This window comes from Cyprinus carpio, chromosome B8 (assembly GCF_018340385.1).
Source record: "Cyprinus carpio isolate SPL01 chromosome B8, ASM1834038v1, whole genome shotgun sequence".
NCBI lineage: Eukaryota > Metazoa > Chordata > Actinopteri > Cypriniformes > Cyprinidae > Cyprinus > Cyprinus carpio.
The window spans coordinates 11,940,323-11,953,519 of NC_056604.1; the positions used below are offsets into that span (position 1 = coordinate 11,940,323).

A 13,197-nucleotide genomic window follows, 5' to 3' on the forward strand; every position below is an offset into this window, starting at 1 on the left:
CTTAAAAACAGTCATTGTCTTTCTTTGTATGCAAATTTTTGCTTGGTGCAATTAATGAAATATATCAAATATATGAATGAAAATTTTTTATACAGAAATTATTCTTCTTGTTCTTACAGTATATAAAAGTTATAAAATAATAGGTTGCATCATTACTTGATTTGCATAATTATATTCAATAAAACAGGTACCAAAACTACGCAGACAGTGTGAAAATAAACAGCTCTCAGTAGGGGCAAATTATGAATTATGATTTTGTATAGAACCACCCAAATGTTTTGTGTGTGTCTGTCTGTCTGTTCATTTTCACTTTTCAGTGAAATTTAAATTTATGAGTTGGTTTTCTTGCTTTATTTTGTAATCAGTGATCATCGTGGGTGTTTTTACCTTTCTCTCTTCTCCAAGATCCTTTCTCACTATTCTCTAACTCTCGTTTTTTCTCTTCTATCCTCTTCGGCCTGACTTCAATTCGTTTGTATTTTATTTATTTATTTATTTTTTTGTCTTTTTGGTTACATGATATGCTCTGTTGTTATTGTTATATTTGCGGCCTCACCTCCCTACTGGAAGCCCTCCGATTTCAACGTACGTCTCTGCCTTGCACTCCTAGACTTTTCTCTTTACCTGTACAACTCATTTCTACCCAGAACCACCCTGACTCGTTCTACTCTATCTTTTTACTTCTTATGTTCCTATCCGGCCCTCTGTGGGGCTTCTTTTGTTCGGGCCACCCTTCTGTAGGACTTCCTGGGTCAGACCTTCTGCACTCTGGGTGAAATAGTGGGTTCACCAGGCAGTCGTCTGGAAAAGCCTCTGGGGTAAGAAGCTAATACACTGTTCTATGAGCCAGGCTTACATACTCAATCAGATTGGGATATATTCAAAGTTAGAAAATCTGTGTGGGCTCAGCAACTGTGCCTGAAGCCATCTCAGATAGATTACTGGCCATAGGAAACAGAGAAATGACTTTCTGTGCAGTTGTTCTTAAGTAGATCACCTTCATTGCCTATGTAAAAATGGGGAATTATATGTAATGCAGCATATTGGTGCATATTGATGTTTTTGGGGCACTAAGACACTATTTTGACCCATTGTTTTGACTTATTTTGTACAGTTTTATTGTGTGCTGAGCTACAGTGTGTGTGCAAGCAGTACCAAAGCTCGTTTGACTAATGAGTCATCTTTTGCTAATTAGGTCATAAACATGTGATACATTTTTTCTTAATTAACTTTATAGCTGTATGAATCACACAGGCCTTGTATATTTAACCTTGGCCAAAAAGCTATCATACACTTTAGTTGATCAGTTTAACCCGTCTTTCAGTTCAGATCTTGCTGAAATGAGCCTGGTGTTCTGCTGTTGTTTAGAGCATTATAGCTGTGGAATGATGATGGATACTCCCATCTATTCCTCACCATCTGTCTTATGTCAGTGTAGCAGATTAGGCTTGTCGGTGCAGATTGCAAACGTTAATGGAGCACAACAAGAGACTTCCATCCGGCATTTATTGCTAAAGTATCATAGTCATGCAACCTAAGAGGTGGAGGTTTCTTGAACTACTGGCCATGGTATTTCGTAATATAATCTCTTTAAATTTGAAGAACACTTGTTTATTTAAATGATCCCCAACAGTTCATGGCTAGATATAAATATACCCTAAATATGTCCAATTACACTTCTTGCATAATTTGACAATCACAGATCAATTCAGAAGTGATTTGAGATATTTGTTAAATAAACTACAATTTTATCTTTTTTTTATTTGTTGGCTATGATGGAAAGGATGCCACAGCTGAGAGACAGTTGTAATTTGTGTAAAAATGGCAAAAAGAAGCATTTTTAGTTTGATTATTTAATACTGTGTATTTTGTGTAATTATCATAGTTACTTACATTTCTTATTTTTAATTAAAATCCACCAATAAAGTACTTCTAGTTGAAGAAACAAACTTGTTTAGTCTACATTTAAGAGACATTTTCCCTCCATGAGCTGGAACTGTTTTAGATCGGTGCTGCTTGGACACAATGCTAAGAGAATACAAAAGAGCTGAAGTTTAGGAGGGAGATGTAATGATTGCAGGGTTTAGTTAGCCTGTATATACAGTACACAACTGAGTGAGTGTTAGGGGTGGAGCGGACCCTATTGATCAACCTCAAACACCCAGTCAATTGCTTTCATTTATGGGCATTATCTGTGAAGAAAGGAGGGTGTGATTGGAGGTATTTGGTTGTGGAGAAGATCGGCCAGTAATGATGAGCTGTTCTGCTCAAAATCTGTGGGAGTTTAAAAGCTTTAGGGGTGAATTTGAGCCCCTGATCTCTGTACAGTTTCCCCAGACTGTGTTAAACTAGATGGAGACAGAAAAAGAAGGGTGCGGGCTGGAACACAGAGAGGCTGCTTTCCCACAGCAGCCGAAAACGCTTGTCAGTCCTGTTTTAGAGAGCTAAATATGGTTGTGTTCGCACAGAATTCAGTAAGTTGTCAGAGTAACAACTGGTTTTCTATGACTTAGTGACTGTTATAAATTTTGCAAACGCAGTCTGACAGCAGGTTTGTTGGATAGAATGAACAGCACTGCAGTCACTGTTTTCTGCAGTGTTACTGATATACAATGATGTGCAAGTGTAGAAGTTTCTTCTGATAAGTGTCACTAAGTCAGTAAAAAACCTGAATTTTTTATGTACCAAATGTTCCTTTTGCAACTTCCTTGTGTAAACCCAGTGAAAGGCAAAGGGTCTCACACCAAATTTTGATTTGATTAGTTAATAGAAACTTTTGAAAAAAAAATTTTAATAAATAATGGCATTATTTCATAAGTGGCTACACTTTTGCACAGTATTGTACATATGACATGAGGCACGCATGTACAGTATATTGCTCTGGATCTGATAATATTAGATAATGATAATGTTAATAAAAAAGTAAATAAGCAATACAAAATCTATAGTTATCTTTCGCTGTGGTTATAGGCATTTTTCCAGGTTTTCTCAAGTTTATTGTTCTCCTGAATAATATTCGAAATTAGAATTAGTGTATCCCAAATAATGTTGAAATGAATATCCCTGAAATACTGCTGTTTTTTTTATACTGTTTTTGGCGGAGATTCAAAGTGCAGATAGCTCTAATGGCTAATATTGCACACAACCCACTGTACTTTGGAAAATTGGACAATTTGGTTCAGAACTACAAACACAAGCAGAAAAACATCAAACGGCAGATGTGTAAGACCAATGGTTGAGAGAGGGTTTTAGGTAAAGTGAATTGAGTGATTAATAGTATCTAACTTGATGAAAAATAATTATTCAATGGGATCCATGTTATATTTCATCTACAAAAATATTGTGAACTTTTATAAAGATGCACAAAGAACAATCACGTGACTGGAGTAATGATGCAAAAAATTCAGCTTTGAAATCACAGGAATAAATAACATTTTTAAATATATATTAAAAAACAGGTATTTTAAATTGTAAAAATATTTCAGAATGTTGCTGTTTTTGTTGTATTTTGGATCAAATAAATGCAGGCTTGGTGAGCAGAAGTGAATTCTTTAAAAAACATAAAAAATATAACTATTCAAAAAAGTTTTGACTGGTAGTGTATGCTGGGCCATTAACTTTCAAATGCATTATTTTGCAAAAAACATGAGGAAAGTTCTTTGCGTGTAGGACCCCCAACTGGTAGATCAACATGCTGCTATTTTCTGTCTAGTAAGAATAGTTGACTGTAAATTAAAGGAACTGAAATGTGGAGTGTGAATAAGAGGATATTAACTGTGATAAGTTGATTGACAGGCCATGTAACTATGCAACAGAGTGGTATATAACACTTTCTTTAATGGCTTACAGTAAGTATAAGTAGGTGAATTGGAATGCACCACACGACTTTGGTTTAATTTATTTGAATAGAGAACATAAGGAAGGAGAGAGCAACTGAAGCAAAGTAACTTTGTACTTTGTGTGCAATTGAGGAATCAAAAAATACCAAAATTGTGTAAAATGCCTGAGTGCAGTATGACCTGCTTCTGAACAGCCTGTCGTCTGTATTACACACACACGCAAACTCTCTAATATTGTCCTCTTTCCACACCTCAATAATTCCCCATAGCCACAGAGCTGTCTTTGTGTATCTATTGCAGGAAGTAGACTATAGCTTTCCCTCCATCCGTCCGTCCTGTGCAACTAATAAAGATGCAGCCATCTCTTGAAATGTATCCCTCTGTTGTGTTGAAATAAGTAAATCAGAGACTACACACTTGGCAGCTGAATACAGAGAATTGTATGTTTGGCAATAAACAGGGTGTAAGGAGAATTTAGCCGCAGGCTGAACTGCTTTAAAACACACTGCAAAACTAGTCTTATTGGATTTGAATTTCAGCAATGTTAATTCATCATCTCCCCTTCACTGGCTGTGTGCCGAAAGAAAACAAAACATTGCCCAGCTTTAGATTCAATTAGAGTTTTCTACTGTTCATATAGGGGATATAGGAAGGGAAGTAACATAAGCGTTATTGAATGCAGTACATTTGGCCCATCTGTGCCTTTAGTGATGCTGGTTTAATCGGATTGACCCCACTGTAAGGCAATTTAGCTTATTAGTTATTTAAAACTATATGTACTGTATATATACGGTATATATAAAATTATTTATTTGCATTTAATAAAAAAATCAGCTTATTTTGCATTTACATTGTATGGTAAAGGGCAGCTTTGACATTAGGTTCTTTGTGCCCTACTCAGTTTGAATGGTCATGATGCTTCGTGCCCGTGGCATTAGTTTATTATGTCATACTGATGGATTGGGCCTGTACTTTATATCAGCGCTAAACAGGACTTCTATGCTTTGACTCTGGAAATGCATTATGCTGAGCTGCATTGACAAATAGAGAGGAAGGGGGTGGGATAAAAGAACGGGAGAGAGAAATATGGGCCAGCGAGTCTTATCTAGGCCTCAGATTCGATACCCTGGTGGGACATCACAGCCATGTGTTTCTGACTGCGGGCTGTTTGAGTTTTTTACTGAAGAAAAAAGTATTTCAGATTTAAATGGTAACAAGACAGAAAGCACAAGTAACTCTGAGCTGTAAGAGAACAACAACAAGCAGGGAGGAGGAATAGATTGCAAGCTTTTGCCCTCAATGATGGACCCAGTCTCCAAAAAATCACCCCATGAAATACAAATGGATTGTTGCTCTGATACACTGGAAATATTTCTACCTGATCTGACTTACAGTCTAGTTTCATTGGAGAAAGATCAATTCAGTCATATATATATATATATATATATATATATATATATATATATATATATATATATATATATATATATATATATCAAGTCATCTTTATTTATATAGTGCTTTAAACAAAAAAGATTGCGTCAAAGCAACTGAACAACATTAATTAGGAAAACTATGTGTCAATAATGCAAAATGACAGTTAAAGGCAGTTCATCATTGAATTCAGTGATGTCATCATGCAGCTCAGTTCAGTTTAAATAGTATCTGTGCAATAATTTGCAATCAAGTCAACGATATCGCTGTAAATGAAGTGTCCCCAACTAAGCAAGCCAGAGACGACAGCGGTGAGAAACCAAAACTCCATCGGTGACAGAATGAAAAAAAAAAAATCCTTGGGAGAAACCAGGCTCAGTTGGGGGGTCAGTTCTCCTCTGGCCAGACGAAACCAGAAGTTCAATTCCAGGCTGCAGCAAAGTCAGATTGTGCAGAAGAATCATCTGTTTCCTGTGGTCTTGTCCCGGTGGTCGTCTGAGACAAGGTCTTTACAGGGGATCTGTCTCTGGGGCTCTAGTCCTGGTCTCCGCTGTCTTTCAGGGCTGTAGAGGTCCTTTCTAGGTGCTGATCCACCATCTGGGCTGGATACATACTGGATCCAGGTGACTGCAGTGACCCTCTGACTTGGATACAGACTGGATCTGGTGGCTACGGTGACCTCGGAATAAGAGAGAAACAGACTAATATGAGCGTAGATGCCATTCTTCTAACGATGTAGCAAGTACATCGGGTGTTATGGGAAGTGTTCCCAGTTCCGGTTTACCTAATTAATGCAGCCTAAAAATCCTTTAACTGATTTGGATATTAGAAGTGTATTAGTATGTTATGTGTAAGCCAGGTTAAAGAGATGGGTCTTTAATCTAGATTTAAACTGCAAGAGTGTGTCTGCCTCCCGAACAATGTTAGGTAGGTTATTCCAGAGTTTGGGCGCTAAATAGGAGAAGGATCTGCCGCCCGCAGTTGACTTTGATATTCTAGGTATTATCAAATTGCCAGAGTTTTGAGAATGGAGCGGACGTGGAGGACTATAATGTAACGAGCTCGTTCAAATACTGAGGTGCTAAACCATTCAGGGCTTTATAAGTAATAAGCAAGATTTTAAAATCTATACGATGTTTAATAGGGAGCCAGTGCAGTGTTGACAGGACCGGGCTAATATGATCATACTTCCTGGTTCTAGTAAGAACTCTAGCTGCTGCATTTTGGACTAACTGGAGTTTGTTTACTAAGCGTGCAGAACAACCACCCAATAGAGCATTACAATAGTCTAACCTTGAGGTCATAAACGCATGGATTAACATTTCTGCATTTGACATTGAGAGCATAGGCCGTAATTTAGATATATTTTTGAGATGGAAAAATGCAGTTTTACAAATGCTAGAAACTTGGCTTTCTAAGGAAAGGTTGCTATCAAATAGCACACCTAGGTTCCTAACTGATGACGAAGAATTGACAGAGCAGCCATCAAGGCTTAGACAGCGTTCTAGGTCATTACATGAAGAGCTTTTAGGCCCTATAATTAACACCTCTGTTTTTTCAGAATTTAGCAGTAAGAAATTACTCATCATGCAGTTTTTTATATCAACTATGCATTCCGTCAGTTTTTCAAATTGGTATGTTTCGCCGGGCCGCGAAGAAATATAGAGCTGAGTATCATCAGCATAACAGTGAAAGCTAACACCGTGTTTCCTGATGATATCTCCCAAGGGTAACATGTAAAGCGTGAAGAGTAACGGCCCTAGTACTGAGCCTTGCGGTACTCCATACTGCACTTGTGAATGATATGATACCTCTTCATTCACTGCTACGAATTGATGGCGGTCATATAAATACGATTTAAACCATGCTAATGCACTTCCATTAATGCCAACAAAGTGTTCTAGTCTATGCAAAAGAATAGTGTGGTCAATAGTGTCGAACGCAGCACTAAGATCCAATAGCACTAACAGAGAGATACAACCACGATCAGATGATAAGAGCAGGTCATTTGTAACTCTTAGGAGAGCAGTCTCAGTACTATGATACGGTCTAAATCCTGACTGGAAATCCTCACAGATGCCATTTTTCTCTAAGAAGGAATATAATTGTGAGGATACTACCTTTTCTAGTACCTTTTCTAGTAAAAGGGAGATTTGAGATCAGTCTATAATTAACTAGTTCTTTGGGGTCAAGTTGTGGTTTTTTGATGAGAGGCTTAATAACAGCCAGTTTGAAGGTTTTGGGGACATACCCTAATAACAATTAGAAATTAATAATAGTCAGAAGAGGATCTATGACTCCTGGAAGCACCTCTTTTAGGAGCTTAGATGGAATAGGGTCTAACATACATGTTGTTGGTTTAGATGATTTAACAATTTATCATTAATATTTGTTTCTCTGGATAATGTTATATTAAGCACCAATACTTCAAACGAGTTATACTTGAAGCCTGCCCTCTGAGAAATCTTGAAAACATTGTTATAAATTGAAGCAACACCTCCCCCTTTACCTTTTGGACGTGGCTCATGTTTATAACAGTAATCTTGGGGTGTTAGACTCATTTAAAATAATGTAATCATCAGGATATATATATATATATATATATATATATATATATATATATATATATATATATATATATATATATATATATATATATATTTAGTTTACACACACATATACATACATATATATATATATATATATATATATATATATATATATATATATATATATATGTATGTATGTATATGTGTGTGTAAACTAAATAAACGGTCCTTTCTCTAATGTCAGCAGCTATAAAGAAATGTTTATATTTTATATTTATATTTTTATAGTTTATATTTGTTGTTATTTGTTACTTTATTTTTTAAATAAAAGCCCTTTTATGTGTTTTTTATATACACACACACTGCCAACCATATACTGTATATTATTATATATTTTCTACAATATATATTATGTAATATATGATATTATATGTGACCCTGGACCACAAAACCAGTCATGAGCAGCACAGGTATTTTTGTAGCGATAGCCAACAATACATTGTGTGGATCAAAATAAATATTAATAAACAATAAACTAGTTTTGTTCAATTAAATATTTTTTTATTTAAATATGTTGATTTATGTATACTTTTTCTATTGCTTTTACAATCACAAATCATATCACAGTATAATAACAACAGCATGCAACAGCATGGTCAGCAAAACTGCAAAGGAGTAGTAGAAACTTTTACTTACATTTATGAATTTGGTAGACGCTTTTAGCCAAGCCGACAGACATTTTCTTCAAGGTACACATTTTCTCAGTTCTGGCTTTCACTGGGAGTCAGACCCATGACCTTGGATTTGCTTTTGCCTTGATCTATAGTTTGAGCCAACGGAAGGAATCGTATATGGGAGAATATTAAAATACATGTCCCATTTAAATAGTCATATTGAATATGAAATCTAGTGTTAATCCATCACCTTGGATGAATTAAATTGGAGTTCACACATTCAGCACAGGAATCCATGATGGTCTAAGCTGCTCCATATTATGCAAATACACAAACATTCACACTGAAGGATGGGGCTTTTCAGTGTGGGTTTTTAAAAAAAAAAATTATAGGTCCCCATCACAAAATGAAATTTTAAACCATTCTGTCACATTCAGAGTACTCAGGACAGGAAATGCATTTTCCATTCCATCTAGTGCAGCACTCTGGGCTCGGGTCGTTTATGAAAGGCAATTGTTATAATAATGTATACATTGAGTGCTCGGCTGGGTTTTTAAACAGCTGACAGGCCATGTAAAATGCATCCAGTGCCAGAAGCAAATTTTACTTTATGGACATTCCTCGTGTTCTCATTTTGACAGTAGCTGATTTGTTTCCTTAGCGGTCAACACAAGGGCAAGACCATATTAGTGACCTCTGACTTTCCCCTTTTGACTACTCTGACATGCTTACAGTGCCATATTGTTAAACAGACTCCACTATAGACGGCAGCGTAACCATAAGGACAAAAGCAAACAGTATTATAGATATGAATGCTATCAATCACTATGCACAGTCAGGTAGCAATGCTAGGTAGAAGAAAATGCATTGTGCAAATGTCTCACTGAAGAATATCTCATTCAAGGATATCCAGATACTCAGAGTAAGCACAATTTCAGGTCTGTAACAAACATCCTATTCTCTCCTGCTAGATGAATGGCTTACGTTTAGCAGAGGTAGACTCTTTGCTCCATCATTATGTTGAATGGATTGCCATATCCAAGATGTGTTTTATGAATAACATTTAATTGCATACATGCATGCATTCTTGCACAATAAACAATAATAGTTCATTTGAAGCTTGTTCGACTACGATGCGTCTTAAGTAGCTCTGGATGCTGAAAATGAGTCTTCATTAAGGTAAAGACATGGTCGGTTAGCTTGGAGGTTTCATATTAATTTTGGATTATACAGCCATGTGCAAATCATATGCAGAGCTTCAACTTTCTTTGGTTGAAGCCATTTTGCAGGTGTTTCTCTGTTGGTGTGTTTAGGCCATTGAAACACTAAAATCCACAAGTGGGAGAGAATGGTGCATCAGTCTTAATTCAAATCCGGGTGTATTTAAGGATTATGGATGCCTGTCTAAGTATGAAAAGCAATTGGATTTAAATTATAATCTTATTCCAACCCCTTGTGGAGTTCTGGAGCTTTATGTAATGCAGCTTGACTGCGACTCGCTCGCCGCAGTGAAACAGCGATCCGTCATATTTCACCCTCCGCTTCGTTTGACTTAGTTTCACATGAAATGAGTCTGGATAAACTTATTCTCTTAATCTCTTTGTTAGACAGATGAATGTAAATGTTCCTAACAGCCCAATGGTCTGTGAATGCACAGCTTATCACTCTCAAACAGGACTGTTTATTTCAGGTACTCTGCTAACATACGCTCTCACATACTCAGAGACGCATGTATAATTTAATCTGCCTTTCTCTGTTTTCTTTAATTCTATTTTCTTTTGCATGTTCAAGACATGTTCAAAAAGACTTTTGCGCAACACGTTTGGAAACCCCTGCCATAGAGGACATTAGTTGGCCACTAATTGTAAGTCCTGATGAGTACCATTGTACGATGGCCTGTCTGTTTCTCTCCTTCTCTGAATCTCCTCCCCCCCCCCCCCCCACCTGTCAACCCGTTGTCTGCTTAAATACCAACATAATTCTTCATCCTAATGATGAAATGTGCAAACATCTCCACAAACCTCACTACCTGCTGTGCGGATTGATAATGCTGGCTAGCGTTAAATACTGTTGTACATCTTCCTCAGTCATGTGGGATGACATTTAAGCATTTTCGATTACCCAGAGGGCTTTTGGCAAGTTTAAGACATCATGGGACATAACGTTTAATTACAGTGCAGTTTATTTTATTCTTTGGTACAATATACAATGTTCCCTGACTCATTAGGGGATGGATATGAAGAGAAATCTCACTTTATTGTAAACCCTAGACTCTTTGTCAACACTTTGATGAATAGATTCTGATATAGCATGTAGAATCCCCTCACAAGCTGCAAGTAGTGAGCAATTTGTTAGGCTGACGAGTAGCCCCATAAATCATCTCCTCTTCTCACATGAATTGATCAAATCAGGCCTGTCCATGTGGAATGAGACGCTGAGCAACAACGAATGCCACGATGAAGAAAAGGATGCAACAAAGTCTGAAAATATTCAGCGTAATACCAACTAACTCCTCTCCCTCTGCCGACTTTCTTTCATCTGTGATCAGTATGTAAAAATATTCCCCCTGTTCCTAAAGGACAGGACTTGGTGCACATACTTTGTTAAGGGACTGTTTGAGCATAGCGAACAGGTCGGGCTGTGTGATGTTGACTTATAAGTCATTTGGCTTTGAATGGCGGATTTGGGACAGTTTCATTGATCCTCTAAATCTCTGTTGGCTCCAGTTAAATGTTAGAAAGTTGGTATCAAGCTCTCGGCTATGTGCAAAAAGATGCCTTGATCTCCTTCCTCATGCTGGTGTGCACTCTAGATCATTGTTATTGCTTATGTCAACATTATCGAGCTTTCCCTTGGCAGGTGCAATGCTGTAAATGCCAACAGACTTCTGCCAATAGTCAAATCAGTTTGTGTCTAATGTATACTTAATTATTCCATACTAAATATGAATAAAAATGAAAAAGGTTTGACTCTTTTATTTTTTGTACTGTCTTGTGTATTGTTTAAATTTCAAAAAATTTGACAGCTAAGAAAATCAAGAGTTAGTGGAGATAGTTTCTTCACAGTAACTTGCTATTTAAATTTATGTAGCCAAATAACTTTCAAAAGTTTGGAGTTTTTTAAAGAACTTTTACTTTTATTCAGAAAGAATGCATTAAATTGATTAAAAGTGAGAGAAAAGACTTTAAAAAGTTAGAAACGATTTCAAATAAAAGCTGTTCAAATAAACTTTTTCTTCATCAAAGAAACTTTAAAAATGTATCATGGTTTTCACAAAAACATTAGGCTGCACAACTATTTTAAACACTGACAATAATAAGAAATGTTTCCTGAGGAGTAAATCAGTATATTAGAATGATTTCTGAAGGATCATGTGACACTAAAGACTGGAGTAACGGTGCTGTAAATTCAGCATAAATTACATGACATAAATTACATTTTAAAACATTTAATTTTTTTTTATTAAATTGTAATTATATTTCACAATATTAATGTTTAATATTGTTGTGATTTCTGTACCAAGAACCCTTATTAACACACTCCGCACATGAGAGAAATCAGTCTGAACTGACAGTGTCTGTATTCTTACACGAATCATTCCACATTGCATTTGACGGCTGAGAAATCATTTTCTGCCAGTGTGAACCCTAACAAGTTTAGATGATTTGGCTTGGTTGCAGGCCATGATATAGCTTCAATGGCACTACTGTATGCAGATCAGGTTTATTTTTTTTTTGCTTTTTCAATTTAAACTAGATTAATTCATTAACAAGAATAACAGCATGCTGTGTTCAGTGTCAACTGAAGGTACCAAAGGGTTCAGATGTTTGATCAGACGCTAATCAATTGGGAATGCAGCAGGGAGAGGCGTGAGCGCCATTGATTTTGCTCTTCTGCAGAGCACAGCTAACACACAGTGTTAAAGGGGACATATGATGCTTTTTTAAAGATCATTATTTTGTGTATTTGGGGTAACAGAATATGTTGACATGCTTTAATGTTAAAAAAACACATTATTTTTCAAATACTGTACATTATTTGTTGTATGCCCCACGTCTCTCAAACGCATCGTTTTCTACATAGTCCCTCCTTCCAACAAGAGCAGTCTGCTCTGATTGGCCAACTGACCCAGTGCATTGTGATTGGCCGATCACCTCAAGCACTCGTCGGAAATATAATAATTTCCATAATCGCGAGCTTCATCTTTAAAAAAAATAAGAAAAACAGTTATTAATGTCCTTAGTTTTACCATCAGTTCAAGCCCAAAAGGGGAACGGAGTCGCGTGACAGACACAGTGATGAAGCTCCTTTGTGTTTGCAGTACACAAGCCACGGACGGTTAAGACAGCTGACCGTCTCTCTCTCACACACAAACACACAAACGTGACGCGCATATACTATTGGCAAAACTCAGCATTTCAACATTCAATAGCAAATACTTAAACTAATAACAAAACATACTTACAGTAGCTGATTCAGAAGCACCAGATTATCGTGGCAAAGTCAGAATTACCTCATCTCCTAGGTTCATGAAACGGTCATCCATAAAATGCGTTGCTGTTCTGTTGTAAGCAATCTTAAAGCTTCCTAAATGCATCTACTTTCTGAAGGCCAAATAAAGTGCTTTTGCTTCCTCCTAGATACACGCAGCATCTCTCTGACATGGCTGCTTCAACACTAACTGCAGTAACTGAAACCATG

The 13,197-nt window shown here is 36.6% G+C and overlaps 1 protein-coding gene across 1 annotated transcript in view; it reads left to right on the top strand.

The window, feature by feature from the left end:
• The window catches only part of LOC109109433 (copine-5-like), a 51,610-nt gene that overhangs the window by 397 nt on the left and 38,016 nt on the right, over positions 1–13,197 (top strand). The gene's annotated exons all lie outside the window — the stretch shown is intronic.